Source organism: Onychomys torridus, chromosome 1 (genome assembly GCF_903995425.1).
Source record: "Onychomys torridus chromosome 1, mOncTor1.1, whole genome shotgun sequence".
In the NCBI taxonomy this organism is placed as follows: domain Eukaryota; kingdom Metazoa; phylum Chordata; class Mammalia; order Rodentia; family Cricetidae; genus Onychomys; species Onychomys torridus.
This window is the reverse complement of record NC_050443.1, coordinates 79,198,888-79,216,812: the sequence shown is the minus strand read 5'-3', so window position 1 is coordinate 79,216,812 and position 17,925 is coordinate 79,198,888.

The window sequence follows — 17,925 nt, the reverse complement described above, 5'->3', positions numbered from 1 at the left end:
AATGAACAAAAAGCCTCAAGATTCCTGTCTCCCACAAGGAGGCTCCCATAGGGACAGCACCAAGCCTATGGAGCCCAGACAGACCTAGCGTGGGCAAGCACCTGGCCCAAGGTCCCACAGTGTGACAGGTGGCACCAAAGCTGGAGTCTAGCTCCCTGCTGGGCCCAGCTGCTTCCTTCTCCCTCCTGGCACCTCATGCCACCCAGTCTGTTTTCCCACCCTCTCCTCTGGTGCTAAGTCCAAGAACATGACCCCATAATGATGAAAGCCAGCTCCTGAGGTCACGCCGGCCTCTTCTTAGTAGCTGTAATTTGGCATGGCCCCATCCCTCCCTCCCACCACCAAGGAGGCGAGGCAGCTGCCAGGCCTTTTGCACATGTCTGGGGGAACACAATGAGACATAGAAGGGCTCACTTCTGTTACAGACTGTCTCCTGGCCCAGCCCTAGTCTGGAGGACACACAGGCTCGTACTGAACATCGACACCCACGCCACGCTTCTGCCAATCACCCCACACTTACCAATCAATGCCACCCAACTGCCTGGACTGGACTTCTTATTCATCTCCTGGTGTTTTCTTGGCTTGGCTTGCTCTACCTTACTCGTATCCCCTTGTCTGTCTGTCTACCTAACTCCTACTCATCCATCAGTGCCCAGCTCTGGTGTCCCTTTGCCCAGCAAGTCTTCCCTGACTGTATCTCCAGTAAATGGGCCCAATATATCTGTCCCGTTTACACCCTTAATTATCTTTATGCTCATCATATGCATGCCTTTCTGATTCCCCATCCAGAATGGGAGCTTCTCAAGAGCAGGGATGGGTTGGGACTAGGGCTGACTCATCTATGGCCTACCTCCCAGTGCAGAACTCAGCACAGAATGAGTTAGCAAGTGTTCACTGAGAGTTGGAATCTCCCAAGATATACAAACACACACACACACACACACACACACACACACACACACACACGCACGCACGCATGCACGCACACACGCGCGCGCGCGCACACACACACACACACACACACACACACACTAACATATGCATGCACTAGGTGAGGCTCACACAAAGTCACATACTTGCTGCTTCATTGGAAGACTGAGGCCAAGAGAAGGTGCCAGACCTGTTGAAAATCCATGTCCAAATCAGGACAGAAACCAGAATATATCCTTCTGTTGTTTAGTTCTTCTACAAGGACCACATCTACAGAGCACCCAGCCAGAGGAAGCCTCTGAATGCAGTCTCTCAGTCTCTCAGTCTCTCAGTCTCTCTCTCTCTCTCTCTCTCTCTCTCTCTCTCTCTCTCTCTTCTCTCTTTCTTCTGGTTTTTTCAGACAGGTTTCCATGTGTAGCCCTGGCTGTCCTGGAACTCACTCTGTAGACCAAGCTGGCCTCAAACTCACAGAGATCTCCCTGCTTCTGCCTCCTGAGTGCTGGGATTAAAGATGTGCACCACCACACTCAACCTGAATTAGTTTCTAATTACTCCTAAAACAAATCACCACAAAGTTAAGTGGCTTAAAAACAACACACTTGGGCTGGGAAAGATGGCTCAGTGGTATAAAGAGACTTGCTGCCAATCCTGATGACTTGAGTTCAATCTCCAGATCTCACATGGTGGAAGGAAAGATCTGACTCTACAAGGTGCCTCTGACTTGCAGGTGTACACACACACACACACACACACACACACACACACACACACACAGTCACTTCTTATGTCCCAGGCACTGTGGATGCTGAAATCATATCTGTTTTGTTTTCATTTCACTGTCTTACAAATAGGACATTGGATTCATTTGAGTGGAGCATCCAGCCAGAGGGACACAGAGGTGGAGCATCAGTTTTCAAGCAGACACTTCCCAGTGGGAAGCACCTGTCCTTCTCCATTCACAGAGCATTGCTGGGCTTGGGGACCAAGAGGATGGGAGGATGCGCTGAGAAGCGGGGACTGGTCAGCTAGCTGGGATGAGGCGGGTGGGCAGGGTCCACCCAGCCTGTGTGCCTAAGGCAGGGTGAGAATGCAGCTGCTCAACCAGCTTTGGCTGGTTTCCAGTGAAAACTCAAAGTATGGTCACACCAGAGTTTATGTACTCTAAGAAGTCTAGCTCTGTTTTTCCATACCTGTTCCATGTAGAACATTTAGAAGATCTCAAAGATAAAAGGGAAATAAGACACAGTGTGTGTGTGTGTGTGTGTGTGTGTGTGTGTGTGTGTGTGTGTGTTCAAGTGTACATACTTGTGTAGGGCAGAGGTTGACCTCAGGTAACCTCAGGTGTCATTTCCCAGGGACCATCCACCTAGCTGGGATGACAAGTGTGCAGCTGGTTTTCATGTGGGTACTGGAGACGGAACTCGGTTGTCACTCTTGCATGACAGAGCCCTTTCCCCAGTCCCTTTACAAGTGCATTGCTCAACATGTGATGACATAAGAGGGTAATATGATGAACACTCCTTTATCCCCCAGCTAGAAAAACAAGATATTACATGGGATCAGATGGGGTTTCAACTTTAAGCTGCTGGCGAGATAGTGATTCAGTCAGTAGAAACTGTACTTAGAATTTTGAATTCAGGTCTGTCCCCAGCCTCGTGGTAATGCTCTCTCTTAGTTCTGGCAGCAGCAAGTTCCTGCTCCCAGTCAGCCATACTCTCAGAAGGGAAAACCACTTGTGACCTAATGGAGGAGACTCCACCATATTGACAGCAGTGTTTAGATATTGTGTCTTCTGTTTCTTGTCCCATTGTGTGTCCAAAATGCCCACCTATATCTGTACAGAAATAGTCAACACTTAGTATAAAGTAGGCTTTGTGTTAGGTGAGGCTGTCTACCTGTACAGGCCACTGTTCAGGCTCTGAGCATGTTGATGGAAGAGGTGTGTTCTCCATGCTCCTTTTAATGGTACTTTAAAGTTGGGATGGGTTTGTGGGGGCATCTCCCTGGGGTGAGCCGAGGAGCATCTGCGTCATCCCCTGTGCCCGTTTCCCAGGGCATGTCCCTTCAGGACTTTCCCTGTGCTTTTGTTTAGCTGATACCACGTTGACATTACAAGTGTGTGCCACATGAGTTCAGAGGGGATGTCAGAGGTTCCCAACCATCAGGTGATGGCTCCAGAACTTTTTCTGAAGGAAAGAGCTCATGAGCTGGAGAGATGATTCGTGGTTAACAATGTTGTTGCTCTTGCAGAGGACCCAAGTTTGGTTCCCAGCACCCACATGGTAGCTTACAGCCACCCATCGCTCCAGTTCCAGGGGAACATGATGCTTTCTTCTGACCTCCTCTGCTACTAGGCACACATGTGGTACACTCCCATACTTTGTGGCAGAACACTGATACACATAAAATAAGTATTTAAAAGATTAAAAAAAAAGAAAGAAAGAAAAGAATTTGCCCTTCACACATGGGTTTTAGTGGCCCAGCAGTGTCTCTGTCCTCAATGATTCCTGCCCTAGGTGTGCAGCTGGGACCTGCCTTGCCATGGCCCCTCTGCCCGTCCCTTCCTACCCACCTGACCTCTGCGCTCTTTGCCCACTCTATTTCTTGACTGCTCTCTGTCCTCCGATCCTAGCCTCTTTGCCTTTTCTCGTCACATGAGTCCCCATCCCCTGTCTCTGCCCCAGCCCCTCACTCACTGCTGCTCAGCTAGGTAATTCTGCTGTCTGCTGAAAGCCTCTTCTCCCATGGTTACAGTGCCTCCCCCCCCCCCCACTTCTCCCCTGATGCCTGAAATGCTTCCATTTCTGCTCTCTGTATATTCACTCTCAAGCATGGACATCTGCTGAGACCCTGGCTAGCCCTCATCCCTCCTTTCTTCCAGCAAAACAAAGCCAAGGCCGAGAAGTCCCTCCTGCCCACTGTCCCAGAGCTCTGGGAATCATTATCACCCAGAGAACACCTGCAGGTCAGACCTCACCCAAACTCTGCTTCCAGAGGACTTGGGGTGGGGGTACTGTATACATGTTGGGATGGGGTGTGTCACTGCTACCTCCCAGCTGGAGCATGGAGAAAATGTAGCTGAGATGAATCCTGGGTGGGGGTTGGTGTGACTCCTAACTGCCCCATTTGTGGGAAGTGTTGGGCCTGGTGAAGCCCTATAGATCACTTGAAGCCCAGAGATACACATCTTGTACCCTTCAGTCAAGTGACTGGCTCCGACACCCAGACCCGAGGAGGTACCAGATTGTCTTCCTGTGCTCACAAGTCCCTGTTTCTTGTTTTCTGGGGCGCTTGATTATACTCCCTACCTTTCTATGCTGCCTTCACCAGGCTTGGGAAGGACAGGGACAAAGCCACCTGGGTGGAAGGGGCTGTTCTGCTTCAGTACCATGAGGTGGGACTTCAGTCAGGCCGATGGTGTTAAGTCCCTCTTGCTGTCTCTGTCTCAGTCAAGGTCACTATGGCTGCAATGAAATGCCAGGACCAAAAGCAATTGGGGAGGAGAGGGTTCGTTTGACTTCCATACCCTGCATCACAGTCCATCTGGGGAAGCCATGGCAGGGACTGAAGCAGAGACCACGAAGGGGCGCTGCTTACTGGCTTCTTGTTCCCAGGCTCATGTTCAGCTACTTTTCTCATACTGCCTAGGCCCACCTGCCCTGCGGTGGGTGGTGCTGCCCACTGTGGGCTGAGTCCTCCCACATCAATTAACCATCAAGAAAAACGCCCCCGGGTTGGGGATTTAGCTCAGTGGTAGAGCGCTTGCCTAGCAAGCACAAGGCCCTGGGTTCGGTACTCAGCTCAAAAGAAGAAAGAAAGAAAGAAAGAAAGAAAGAAAGAAAGAAAGAAAGAAAAAAGAAAACCGCCCCACAGACATGTCTACAGGCCAGTCTGATGGAGGCAGTTCCTCAATTGAGGGTCCTTCCCCCACATTTGTCAGGTTGACCACAAAGATGAGCCATCCCACCTGGGCCAGCCACTAAATCTCGCTGAGGCTCCACATCTTCCCTCCCTGTGTCGAACTGGATAACTGTGGCATTTACTATGCAGATGAATTAAGATAATGTGGGGGACTGCAGAGCCCCAACAAATGACAGCCATATAATTCCTGCAGATGTCCTGGGCTCTCCCTGGGCCCCATGACTGAGACCCTAAGTGGCACCAGATTTCTTAGAGCTCACTGAACCTCCACCCATGCTTGACTTCACAGGTCAAAGGTGGTGGTGGTGGGTGTCACAATCTAACCTGTCCAATGAAGAGTTCACAGTCTGGGAAGGCAGCTATGTGTATACACAGCGGAGCTGCAGTCGGAGGTGCCAGGGTCAGGAGCCCAGGACTGAACCTTGAGGCCACTGTGGCCACACCACATGTTGCTCTGAGGCTACAGCTTGGTGCTCGGCTCTGCTCAGCCCCTAGCATGGGGCAACCCAGGGCTGGCTTTTGAGAGAAGCGGCTGGCACAGCTGCACCCCTTGGTGTCTGCAGCAGTATTACCTTCAGCAAGGATCAGGCTTGGACCAGGACCATCCTGGTTCCCTACCGCCGAATATGCTGTTGGGTCAGCTCCTTGGGACTTTCTTGAGGCTCATTCTGTTCCCCGGTGGTGGGAAGACTAAGCATAGCTCCCTAGCAGATGGGACTGTCCTGTGAAGTCTATTTATTCAACATTGAAACAGTCTGTTAAGACCCCTGAAATACAGAAACTTACAGACACAGACTTAGCTTTCTTGGAGTCACAGACCTTTCCTTACGGTTCCACAAGCAGTGACCAGTCACTGTTGGGGAGAAGAGCTCTGCTGCTGCCTTTGAGTCACCCCCACTCCTGTATGTAACCCTCATAAACTGACTGGGGCACCAAAGCTAGCCTTGCTTGGGATTGTTTCTTTGGTCTCTTTGGTGCTCTATCTGGGGTGAGTAGACATTTGTTCATGTCTCCCCAGGAAAGTCACACAACACAAGGACTCTGAGCAGGAGCGGCACAGTGGAGGTGACCCGGAAAGGGGTGGTGACTATGTGAGTCTCCTCTTCCAAACACAGACTGAGCTCCTGGAGGCTTGTGTTCAGGTCTTACCCTCTTGCCTCCTTGCCTACCCTAAATGGTGCTGGCTATGTAAGAGATGCTTTTCTGTGTCCAGAGGTTGAGTGACTGGATCTTCTTCTAAGCCTGAACCAGGGCAGGAGTTGCCATTTGGTGTTTCCACACGGCTGAGCTCATCCATGATGAGTCACTTGTAACTAGATGCCCAGTCTCTGTGCACTCTCCAATTTGTGACCTCATATTATTCTCCCAACCCCTGTCCCCTGCCAATTTCATGTCCTGTGGGAAGACATGGAGACATGGGGATTGGTCTCTCCAGTTTCTAGATGGGAGAGTTGAGTTTGGGAAAGGGTACATGACTTATCTGGGATAGCCTGAAATTCACAGTAGTTGGGACTCTTTTCTTTCAACTCAGAAGGTTTCAGGGAAGTTCAGTGGTGAGCATGTGTGGTTCAAATTCAGGAGCAGAAAGCCACATAGATACCATGGAGACATGGGAGCAGTGGGGGAGGCAGAGGACTTCATGGATGGATGCCAGAGCCAGAAGTCAGCTAACATTGGGACAAGTGACCCCCCCTCCCCCCAGGTATCCTGTTGGAGCATGGTTGACCATAATGTGTATTAGAGGGGTTGACTCAAGGCAAGGACTACTTTCTGGAGGTATGGGAAATTGTAGGAAGCACATGGGAGGTACGCATATGGTGATAAGCCCCCATGGAGCTTGGAGAATGGTCAGCAGATATGCAATAGATCACCTGGAATGAACACCCCCAAAATAATCCAACTTTATGTGAAAAGAGAGTAAATAGTACCCAGGTTATCATCCTGGTCTTTATCAGAGAGAGTGGCTAATGACCCAGAAGGACAGCATAGCTGGAGATCAAGGAGGGAGGTCTCATGTCTTTATATCTACTGGTCTACTCAAGAACATTTCACAGGCTGAGAAGATTACAACCTGGCTTTACCTCCATGCTAGAGGAGGGCGTGTCTGGTTTGATGGATTACTGGGGACAGCTGGAGTGATGTTAACTAATGGAGAGCTGCCCGAGGAGAACAGAGGATCTGCCTGCATGTCCAGGAATGCCAACAAGCCCTACCCAGAGCAAGGACTGCATGGGAGTCTGACCATTCTGACCCTAGGGACTCCAGGTATCTTGTAGCTCTAATTCATGAGAGCATCCCAAAGAGGAGGCTCCCAGAAGCAAGTGACTAGTTTCTACCGACAAGGAGGGAGATGGAGGCCTACAGAGGCAATGTGGGGAGGCTCCACTTCCAACTTTATGGGGTGACCTTGGACAAGTTAGTAGCTTCCCTGGTCCTTGGTGCCCTCCACTATAACCTGAGTATATTTATTGCTTTTTTTTTTTCTTTTTCATTTTAGTTTTTGGAGACACGGTTTCTCTGTGTAACTCTGGCTGTCCTGGAACTCACTCTGTAGACCAGGCTGGCCTTGAACTCACAGAGACCTGCCTGCCTCTGCCTCCCAAGTGCTGGGGTTAAAGGCGTGGGCCACCACCGCCAGCTTTGTGACTTTTATCTCTTTGACATCATGACTGACAGAAGCCATTTAAGGAGGGGTTTAATTTAGCTCACAGTTTGAGGGCATAGTCCGTCACGCAGGGAAGTCTTGGGGTCAGCAGAGTGAGGTGGCTAGTTATACTATGTCTGCACCCAGGAAGCAGATACAGAGAAATGCTTGGCGCTCAGCTCACTTTCTCCTTCCTATACAGTCAAGGACTGTAGGTAGCCCATGGGATGATGTCACTCACATTCCGGGTGGGTCTTCCCACTTCAACCTTTCTGGAAATGCCTTCACAGACTCACTCAGAGATCTATTTCTTTGCTGATTCTAAGTCCAGACAAGTTGACAAGGAAGGCTAAGCACCACATGGGGAAACTCAACACTGGTCAAAGCACTGGGCACATGAGGCATGTGCTCATCTGAGTCACTCTTGACCCTAGTCTTCGACAGAACTTACTGGAAAGCAGGAGCCTGCCTGTCTAGTTCACCTCCATGAGCCCAGTGTCTGGTACACAGTAGGTGCTCAGAAAGTAGATGAGGGAGTCGGAACATTTTGAGACATGTTATTAACGATGGTCATTTCATGTGCCAGCAGAGAAGGTAGCCAATGGGGCCTGTTGGAAGTTGCATCGGGCCAGCAGACCTGGGTTCTGTGTCATCCCTGCCACTGGCTAGCTGAGGGACCTGGCAAGTTGCATTAGCAGTTCGAGCCTCAATTTTCTTACTTGTTCGGCGAAGAGTTGGACAAGACAAGCTTTCTGGTTCCTTTATGGCTCTTAGGTTGCGGGTTGGGCAAGAAGGACTGTGTGTTCCTCCACACTTGGGTCCATAATGATAATGGAGTCAGCCTCCCGGCTCTGCCCTCTCCTCGTATGTTAACTCCCGGGTATTTTCTACTCAGACTGGACCAGGTTCCTTTGTGGAGTCTAAATGCTGTTTTGAGCCTTTGCGGGCACTCCCATCCTGTCTTCAGCGCTCCTTGTAGGCGGCGTCTCCTCCCACTCTCCTTTAGAGGAGATGTCCACCCCCTCAACCTGCAAATGCCCCTCCTCCCCAGCACTTAGGGACCAGTCTCATTTTTCCCTAGTCTTTACCCAGGGCCCAGGGCTGTAGTGGCCCCTTAACCACGGGTCGGGGCGGGGAGGGCAGAGTGACAAGTTTGCTGACAGACTGGTGGCCAGAGTGCTTCGGGGAGCAGGCCAGCAGCCGCAAAGGTGCAGTCTGTGCCAGGTGGGCCTTGCCAGCCTGAGCTATTTTTAGAAGCCATGTTTGCAAATTTTGTGTTAATAGTGTCTCTGTCAAGCTCTGGCTCCCAGGGCTTAGGGAGGGAGAGAGCCTTGAGAAGTCCTCCCCCGGGCTGCCTCCCCTCCTCTTCTTGTCCTCCTCCTCACAGGTGGCTGGGATCAGCGCCTTCCCCCAGGCTTCCATGGCAGACGTTGGGCCAGTGGGGGTGGGGAGGGAGGGAGGGAAGTGTAAAGTGAGAGATGCAGGGACCAGGCACAGGACACCTCTGTTACTGCTCATCTCACTGGATGGGCATGGCCAGTCCTTTTGTTCCCAGTCCCCCCACCCCCCATGAGCCCGGGGCCTGCCTATCAGTCTCCTGTCATTCTCTGAAGACTCCATCCTATCCCAAGGGCCCCGCCAGGCCACTGTGGCAGCCTAGGCTGAGCCCTGGCCCACAGCAGAGAAAACACACCTCAGTGGATCTTCCTGGGCCAGCTTATGAAGGGGGGAACCGGCCGTGATGGGAAGGGCAGGCTGGCAAGCCCTTACAGTCCCACCCTGGGGGCTTTTTGTCTGGCCTGAAGGACAAACACACTGAGCATGTCAGTACCCTAGGATGGCTATTCCAAAGGGAAGGTGGTGGGGGCTGGGAAGTCATAACCCACTCTGAGCTGAGGGCCTAGTAGAAGCCAGGTGAAAAGTGGGTGGTAAAGAGCCACAGGGCACACTGGGAGGTTGGGGATAAGAGGGGACCCCAGACTCCATACTTCCTTCTGCCACCACTGAAGACAGGGCATCCCTACAACCACGGAGATTTCCATCTTTTCCTGATTCCCACCCATCCACACAAATCTGAACCCTGAAGGCGCACCCAAGCACCCCGTCACCCAAACCTAACACAGGATTCACCAGAATAGTAGCCACTGATGTGTAGCCCGGAGCCCTAAAGACTGGGCTAGAAGGAGCCTCAGGGCTCCAGGCAATTCTGTCTAGTCTCCTGCTGGAACACCCACCCCAGGGGAGCTCTCCGGGTTTGATGGGAGGGGGGCGGTGAACAGGAAACGCCTCCTTGCCGAAACCCACCTTCCTGTTGCCAGCTGGCCCTTCCTAGCTCTGCCGCTTCGGAGAGGCGGCTTCCTGTGGCTTTGGGAGCCTGGGTTCCAGCCCTGGCTCTTTCTTTTAGAACCGTGTGACCTTGGGCGAGGCCCTCACTCTCTCTGGACTTCATCTGTAGAGTAGGAAGAGCTTTAGGTGGGGCCTGGAACCCTGGAGGCTTCACAGTTAACTTTGCCATGTTATCATCACCCAGCAATGGAGGGGAAAACTGAGGCCCGGAGCGCCCAAGCTCCTACTCAGGGCTGGGGCTTGCCCGGAGCAGGCAGGGAGGACAGCCGTGGCCTCAGGGGCCCTCGCCAGATTCCGCTGGACCGCTGCGCTTTACGAGCAAAAACAAACACGTCCCACAAGCCGGGTCAAAGCCGGCTTTGTGCCCGCCCTGCCGCCCCCGCGGCCCAGGCGATTTTAATTAGCGTCTGGGTCCAGGCCGGAGTTGCGAATCAAAGCCCGCGTTCTTCAGCGCCCACGCCCCAATCCCAGGTCCCGGGCTCCGCGCACCCTGCTGGCAGCCGTGGGCAGTGGAGCCGTTTCGAGTTCGAGTCTTGCCTCTGGGCAAGTGATCCAAAAGCTGAGTCTTAGTTTTCAGCGTTATTCACAACACTCACCATAGCCAGACAGCCCTCACAATGTGGCTTGGGATGTAGGAAGATAGACGGCTGACAGGTGAGCGCAGAAGACCCTTAGGTGAGAGGCTGCGTCTTGGGAGGATGAGGAGGTGCTCACTGGGGACACTGGGTAGGGAGGGCAGCTAGGCAGTGGGAAAGGTACAGTAGTCAGTGCAGGCGACCAGATTTGGGGTGGGGGTGGGGTGCTTGTTTAAAACACCAGTTTAGGAACTGGGGATCTGGCTCAATAGGTAGAGTGCCATAAAGAGGGAGTTCTTACCCTCAGACTCCTCGTGAAAGCCTGCTTAGCAACATCTATAACCCAACAGAGACATTCCGCTCCCTGGGGCCTCTTGGCCAGTCAGTCTTGGTTTGGTGAGCTCCAGGCTCAGTGAGTGACCTGGTGGTTTAGCTAGGGTTTCTATTGCTGTGATAAAATCATGACCAAAAGCAACCTGGAGGAGAAAGGGTTTATTTGGCTTACAATAGAGATCACTGACAGTTACTAAGGGACGCCAAGGTAGGAACTCAAGCAGGGAAGGAGCCTAGAGACAGGAACTGAAACAGAGACCATGGACATGTGCACTGCTTACTGGCTCATTGATCTCCACTGCTTGCTCAGCCTGCCTTTTATCATACAACCCAGAACCACCTGACCGGGGTGTAGGCACCGCCTACAGTGGGCTGAGATGTCCCCATGTCAATCATTTAATCAAGAAAATGCCCACGGATTTGCCTACAGGCCAATCTGATGGAGGCATTTTCTCAATTAAGCTTCCTCTCAGGTGTGTGGCTTGTGTGAAGTTGACAAAAATAAGTCAAAACAAAACAGTTGAACCTTCCTGGAGACACCCTCAGAGACACAACCCAAAGGTTCATTAATGCCCTAGATCCATTGATCTTTCCCTTCAACATCTATTTAGTGTGGTGTGTGTGAGCATGGACATATGCACTACAGTGTGTGCACAGAAGTCAGAAAACAACTCTTAGGAGTCAGTTCTCTGCTTCCATCATACGTAACCCAGGGATCAAATTCAGGAGGTCAGCCTTGGCAGCAAGCTCCTTTACCCGGGGAATCATCTGATGAGTCCCTTTGGTGTTTCTTAATCCAAAGAAGTTACAATCAAAGTTAACCACCACACTGGACCTGGGTCTCTTGGAGGCTGCAGGCTGGAAGGACCGAACACCTGGCATGTGGTAACTGCTCTTTGCTGGGATGCCTAGACTCCGAGGTTGAGCTGAGGCATCTTGTGAAAATGAAGTCTTAGGAGGTGTTTTCCAAGACAAACCAGTAACTGTGGAGTAGAGGAGAGGAGGGGAGAGGAAGGGAGGATGGGAGGTGATTCAAGTCAAGTCCCACAAAGGGGAGCAGGGCTCAGTCTTTCAGAGAAGCTCTGGAGATGGCGCTGGCCACTCCTGGGCTGTTGATACCAGCATGAAGGAGCTGGAATGTTAATACCGCACACCCTCAGCCATCATCGGTGGGATGGGGGTGTGTATCCTCTGGGTTTCTATACTGGGAGATCACCTGGAACCAGTACATACGACAATGACAAGGGAATGGAGATGTCACAAGTGGGGGCTGGCTAGACTTGCTGTAGCCAGTTAGCAGTAGGAACTGTGAAGCCATCTGTTTTCTTAAATGTTGAGGGAGGGAGGTGGTCGCCATGTCTGATCGGCATGGCTTTTGTTGACTCGACCTTCTATTTAGGTGGGGTTCTTAAATCCATCCACTTCCATCTCTGTGGCCATGTTCTGGCCTAGATGGCCAACCTCTCTGTCACTGAGAGCTGTGGTAAGTCACTAAGCTGTTCCCCTGCTTCTCTTGTAGACTTCTTCCACAGAAGCAACACCTACCCCCAGGCCCCATACTGACCCTTGCTCAGTTGTGCCCATAGCACCAGTAGCCCCTGGAATGAAAGGGATGGGTACCCTCCCCCCATCAAAGACCACACTCAGGAACCGGGAAGCCTGGGCTTCTCTGTCCAGAGAGTGGGATTTGCCTAAAGTGTGACCCCACCTATTCTCAGAAGGACCACTGACTATAGCAGAGGACAGCAGGATGTGGGTGGGATCTGGACAAGTTCCACTTACCTTTGCTGCATGACAAACTACTGCCTGCCTGCCCCCCAACTACTGCTTTTGAATGCTTCTGAATTCTGTTTGTTAGGAGCTGGGACCAACCAATACAAATGCTTTGTCTATGTCCCACCATGCCTGGACCCTCTAGCCACATACTCGGGCTCTCATTTCTGGTAGCTGGACTGTTGCTCAGCTGGACCTGGTGACTGAAGCATCTAGGAATACTCCTCCACGTGGCTTGGCTTTCTTACAGCATGCCACAGAGTCACAGCTCAGAGCTCCAACAGCAAGTCTCTTTGTAACAAGGCAGCAGCTGTGGGGCCTTTTCGGGCCAGAAGTCACCTGTCTAACTTCTGCTTCATTCTGCTGGTACAGATGAATTCTCCCAGGTTTAAAGGGCAGCATAAGGGCTTCCTGGCCCAATGTGGGGAGAAAAGCATCTATGGATATGTTCTAAAGCTGTCACGGGATGCAGACTTTGGTGGCCACACCTGTGAACAGAGGTAGAATAAGAAGAAAAAAAGGATCTAGACATGATGATACATGTGTGCAATCTCAGCACTTGGGAGGAGACGGGAGGAGGAAGATTGTGAGTTTGAGGCCACCCTGGGATATCCCTCTCCCCAAACAAAGAAAATAAAGAAATGGCAGAAAGGAGGGGGAGGAAGAGCCAGGGAACAAGACTTGGTTCTTTCCTGTGCTACCAAGGGATTCAGAGAAGTCATGATACTTTGTATTTGAAGTTGGCCTTGAAGGCCAAAAAGAGCTTTCGTGGGGATGGTTTGTTAGTGGGAGTCTCAAGTTTTAAGGATTTGAGGTACACAGGCTCTGTTTGCATTCTGGGCCCCATGCATGTGAGATCCCGGTGGTGAAGGTGGCTGTGGTGGTGACTGTGGTGGTGACAATGGCAGTGATGATTCAAGGACTCAGCAAACACCTGTTGAGCACCTATGACCCGTCCCTTCCCTTCACTGCTACTGTCATGGATCCTGCTTTGATTATTGTGTATTGAATGTCTCTTGTGGGACACAGGCTGGCTGCAGAGAGAGACTATACTCCTGCAAGAGAGACCCACTGCCTGGCAGCAGGTCTTTGCTATATAGAAGAACAAGTTCCATTATGGAAGAATACAATGTGTGGGCAACAGGAAGGACCAGGGAGGGTGTCTCAGTGATTATTTTATTGCTGTAGAGACACCATGACCAAGGCAACTCTCATACAAGAAAGCATTTAATTGGGGGCTTGCTTACAGTTTCAGAGGGTTAGTCTATGATCCTCATGGCAGGAAGCATGGTGGCAAACAAGCAGGCATGGGGGAGGGAGGGATGGAGGGAGGGAGGGAGGGAGGAAGGGAGAGAGAGAGAGAGAGAGAGAGAGAGAGAGAGAGAGAGAGAGAGAGGCTGGACCTAGCATGGGGTTTTGAAACCTCAGAGTCCACTCCCAGTTATACATCTCCTCAAACAAGGCCACACCTCCTAATTCTTCCCAAACAGTTCCACTAACTGAGAACCAGGCATTCACGTACATGAGTCTATGGTGGCCATTCTCATTGAAACTACCACATTCCACTCCCTTGCCCCCATAGGCTTGTAGCCTGGACCCTGGAGTGCTGTTGGGAAGACAAGCAAGGAGCTTGTGTTGAAGAGGTAGCAGATGATATCAGGTAGGGTCAGGACAGAGAGCTTTGGTGTTCCCCAGGGGCAGTGGAAAGTCCTGGAAAGACAGCTTTAGTAAGGGTAAAACTGGCGGGATGATGGTTTGGAAAGGCCACCAGGGCTGACAGGCAGGACTTTCTAGCAGGGGTGAAGGGGGAAGGGGAAAGGTCGGTGGCAGGGAGCTGTGAGTAGGTTGTAACAACCTGAACCTCTTAGTCACAGCCTCTGAGTGGGTTCATTGCTGGTTGACCTTAGGCATAGTGTGGTTTGTGCTAGAGCAGGCGAGGCTGAGAGTAAGAGCAGATCCATGTGGTCATTACACCAGCCAGAGCAGAGGTCCAGATCCGAGGTTTAATTCTAGAAAGCTTTCCCTGTGCAGAGACCCACACCAGGCCAGCTCCTGACAGCCTCAGCCACACCAGACGGCAATTCCCAGTCTTCTATACACGACTCCCAGGAGAAGTCGGGCAGGGGTGCTTTCCAGATGCTAGGCTGAGGAAAGGTGGGTTAGTGAGCCAGTCCTAGAGAGACACCATTGTGCCAGTGTGGCCCCAGGCCTCCCCTCACTTCCAAGGCAGCCTCAGACCACTGGTCACATCTTGGTTCTCAGAAATACTGCCATTTCCCAGAGCCCAGTATTCCTGGAGGGATGGGAAGAGGTGGTGTCACCTCTACAGGAGGAAGAGCAGGAGGGATCAGCCCCAAGAAACCTGGAGGCACCACAGTGAACGAACCAGTTCTGGGACCAGAAGGCTCCCTGGGATGGACAAGTGGAATACGGGCTCTGAGGGCAGGTCTGCTGGGCCCTCCAGGGCTTTGAGGTCTGCAGGACCCCAGCGTCCTAGACCCTAGCTGGAACCCATTTCCTCCTTTTATTATCATTCACCCCCTGGGTTTTCACTTCCTCATCTGTGAGACAGCAATAGTAGTCCCCACTCACTGTGGAGCAGATACAATGATGGATTTGAGTAGACCAGCACGGTGGGGTGGGCGTCACTCACCTCCAAGCAGGACAGTAGACCCCTGGGGTCTACTGTGGGAGCCTTGGAGAGTCCCTAAGACTGCCTTCCCCTTCTTCCTCAGTAGCCTCACGTGGGATGGGTCAGGGTACCACAGTGGGGGTTGTGGCCAAGAGAAGATGATCATCTTTGAATATCCATCTCTCCATCCTCAGTCCTCCTTTCTTCTCCTTCCCTGGGATCTTCTCCTTACCAAGACTGGCTGGCTTCCCACCCTCCAAAAGCACCTTCCATGCCACGCACACAGCCAGCCTCCTCCTCCTCTCTTCTTACTGCCAGATTTGTGAAAAGTCTGTTTCCTCGCCTCTCAGACACCACCTCAGGTGCCCCAAACCCAGCTTCTGCTTCTCAACCGACGCTAATGGTTGTCATGGCCACAAGGCTGCCCTTGTCTCCACAGAGGGCTCTTTCAGGCTTCGCCTGTTTGCCTTCTTGGTGAGAGTCTCCTGCCTTCCCTCTGCTCTCCCTCGTCATTCCCTTGCAAACTGCTCTATGCCTCTGCCTCAGTCTCCTTCTCTTGTCATTCTGCATGGTCCCTCCCCTCCTGGGTTAGGTCACCATCTATAAGCCAACATCTCCCACCTTCTATCCCTAGCCCAGCCCAGCCTTCTGGTAACCCATAATATACCTAGAATGCTGACTGTCTCCTCAGGTGGCAGGTGTGTGTGTGTGTGTGTGTGTGTGTGTGTGTGTGTGTGTGTGTGTTGTGTATGTGTATGTGTATGCATGCACACACACATGCGAGTGTGTGTGCCCATGTGTGTGTGTGCACATGCACATGTGTCTTCTAGAAACCATCTGGTGAGATTCTTCCCTCTCCCTCAACTTTAAGTCCAGTTAGTCCATCCTGCCTTCCCCATGGCCTCCCTCCTACCCAAGCTTCTCACGTTGATTCCCTAAACAGTTCCTCCCTGGCTTCAGCCCAGCTCTGCCAGGCCATTCTTCTGCAGTGGTTCAAGGCAACTCTCTAAATCACAGATCGCTTCTTGGGGTGAAGCCAGAGACTCTCAGCTGGAAGGCAGCCTCTCCTCCATCTGCTTACTGCCCAACACTGTCCAGCACTGGTGAACGATGGTGATTCTCCTTGTCACTTGCTTCTCTCACCTACAAAGTTTTCTGCTCCCACATCATTACCCAGCCTCCTTGCCCCCTCTCCCACTGTTTCTCTCTCTTCCCCATCCTCCAGAGCCTGTGGAAGTGTCCTCCTTGGGGTTGGGGGCTGTGCCCCGCGGAGTCCTGCCTTCACCTCCTTCATCACTCAGAGATCACAATGTCATCTCTTCATCTCATTGCTGCTGTCCTCCTCCTCCAGGCCTGGGAAGGGCAACGCCAGCTCCTTGCTGTGTGTCAACTAGTCTAGGGTAAGGCTTACCCTGGAGTGGCTCAGAGACTGTGTGAAATCATGGAGTAGTTCCGTGTTGCTCAACGTGAGTGTTTGCTCAAACAGACAGGGCTGGACTTAAGTAAGGAGGGCTTGATGTGTAGACTGTGTCCCCCGATGGGGAAGCAGGCTTGGGGCACACATATAGGTTTCACATAAGCCTACTAAAGAGATCAGGGAGGCAGCTTGTCCTACCACATCAGAAAGTACACTGAGGACCCATGCATGGCCTGAAACCCAGGACTGCAAAGCCCCTGTAACCCTTTGATGGGGAAGAGGGCTGGATGTGGGCCAAGGGGCAAGGATGCGGCATTGGGGAAAGCTGCTGAAGAGACATCCCATATAGCTGGGAAGATGGTCAGAGCCCACACTATGAATAGCTGGGCTTCTAGGTTCCCGAATTGCTCAGAACCCACCCCTAGAGTTGCCAAACTAAGTCCCTGTGGTGAGAAGCTAGCCTAAATTAAGCCTATCCAGTAGAAGTTTCGGGTAGGGGCTATGGGATGACAGGGGGACCACAGACATGTTTTTCCTAACCTCACACTCTCAAGCCAGTCCCCCCCAGAGCTGGTGATAGGAGCTTAAGGAAGGTGATTCCCAGTTAAGGTGGCATTGGTGGCTGCTTAAATCTCCCGGACCCGGGGTGGGGGGGGGCAGTGTGGTGGGAGCCAAGGCTGTGGAGACAGCAGGAGGGGCTCTCTAGGTGGCTGCACAGATCCCATCAACAGACCCACCACCTCGTCACTGCTTTTAATCCAATCTGGATGGGAGAGCAGGGAGCCGGGGCTGTGGAGGACTGAGCCTGGGTATCCCGAGAGTTTCAGCAGGGTGGCAGAGGGCCTGAGTTCAGGTCCTGCCTTATTACGTATCACTGTGAGGCTCTGGAAAAGACTGCCTTTCTCGAGCCTCAGAGACCTCTCCAGAGTCGGGTGTGTGTGTGTGTGTGTGTGTGTGTGTGTGTGTGTGTGTGTGTAAACCCTACATTGTTTGACGTAAGTGAAGTCACGGGCCATAAAACATGCTTGACAGCACAAGCACTTACACACGTGGGCAGGAGAAATGGTTGATTTGTCTTTCACTGTAAGGGTTAGGCCTTCTGGGACAACGGGCCAACTTGGCAATCTGACGGCAGTCTTGGATCCCTGTGGAGGTGAGGCTGTTCGTGTGGCAGCGAGAATGGGGGAGGAATCCTAGCCTGGAGCCAGAGCCCTGGCTTCCAGTCCTGGGCCAGCTACTCACCCCTCTGTGCCTTCAGGTACATTACGCTCCAGCTTTCCTCTAAATCCAGATTCTCTGAAGTATGGCTGGCTGGCCATAGGAAGGCCCCAGGCCCCGGGGGAAAGTGCTTTGA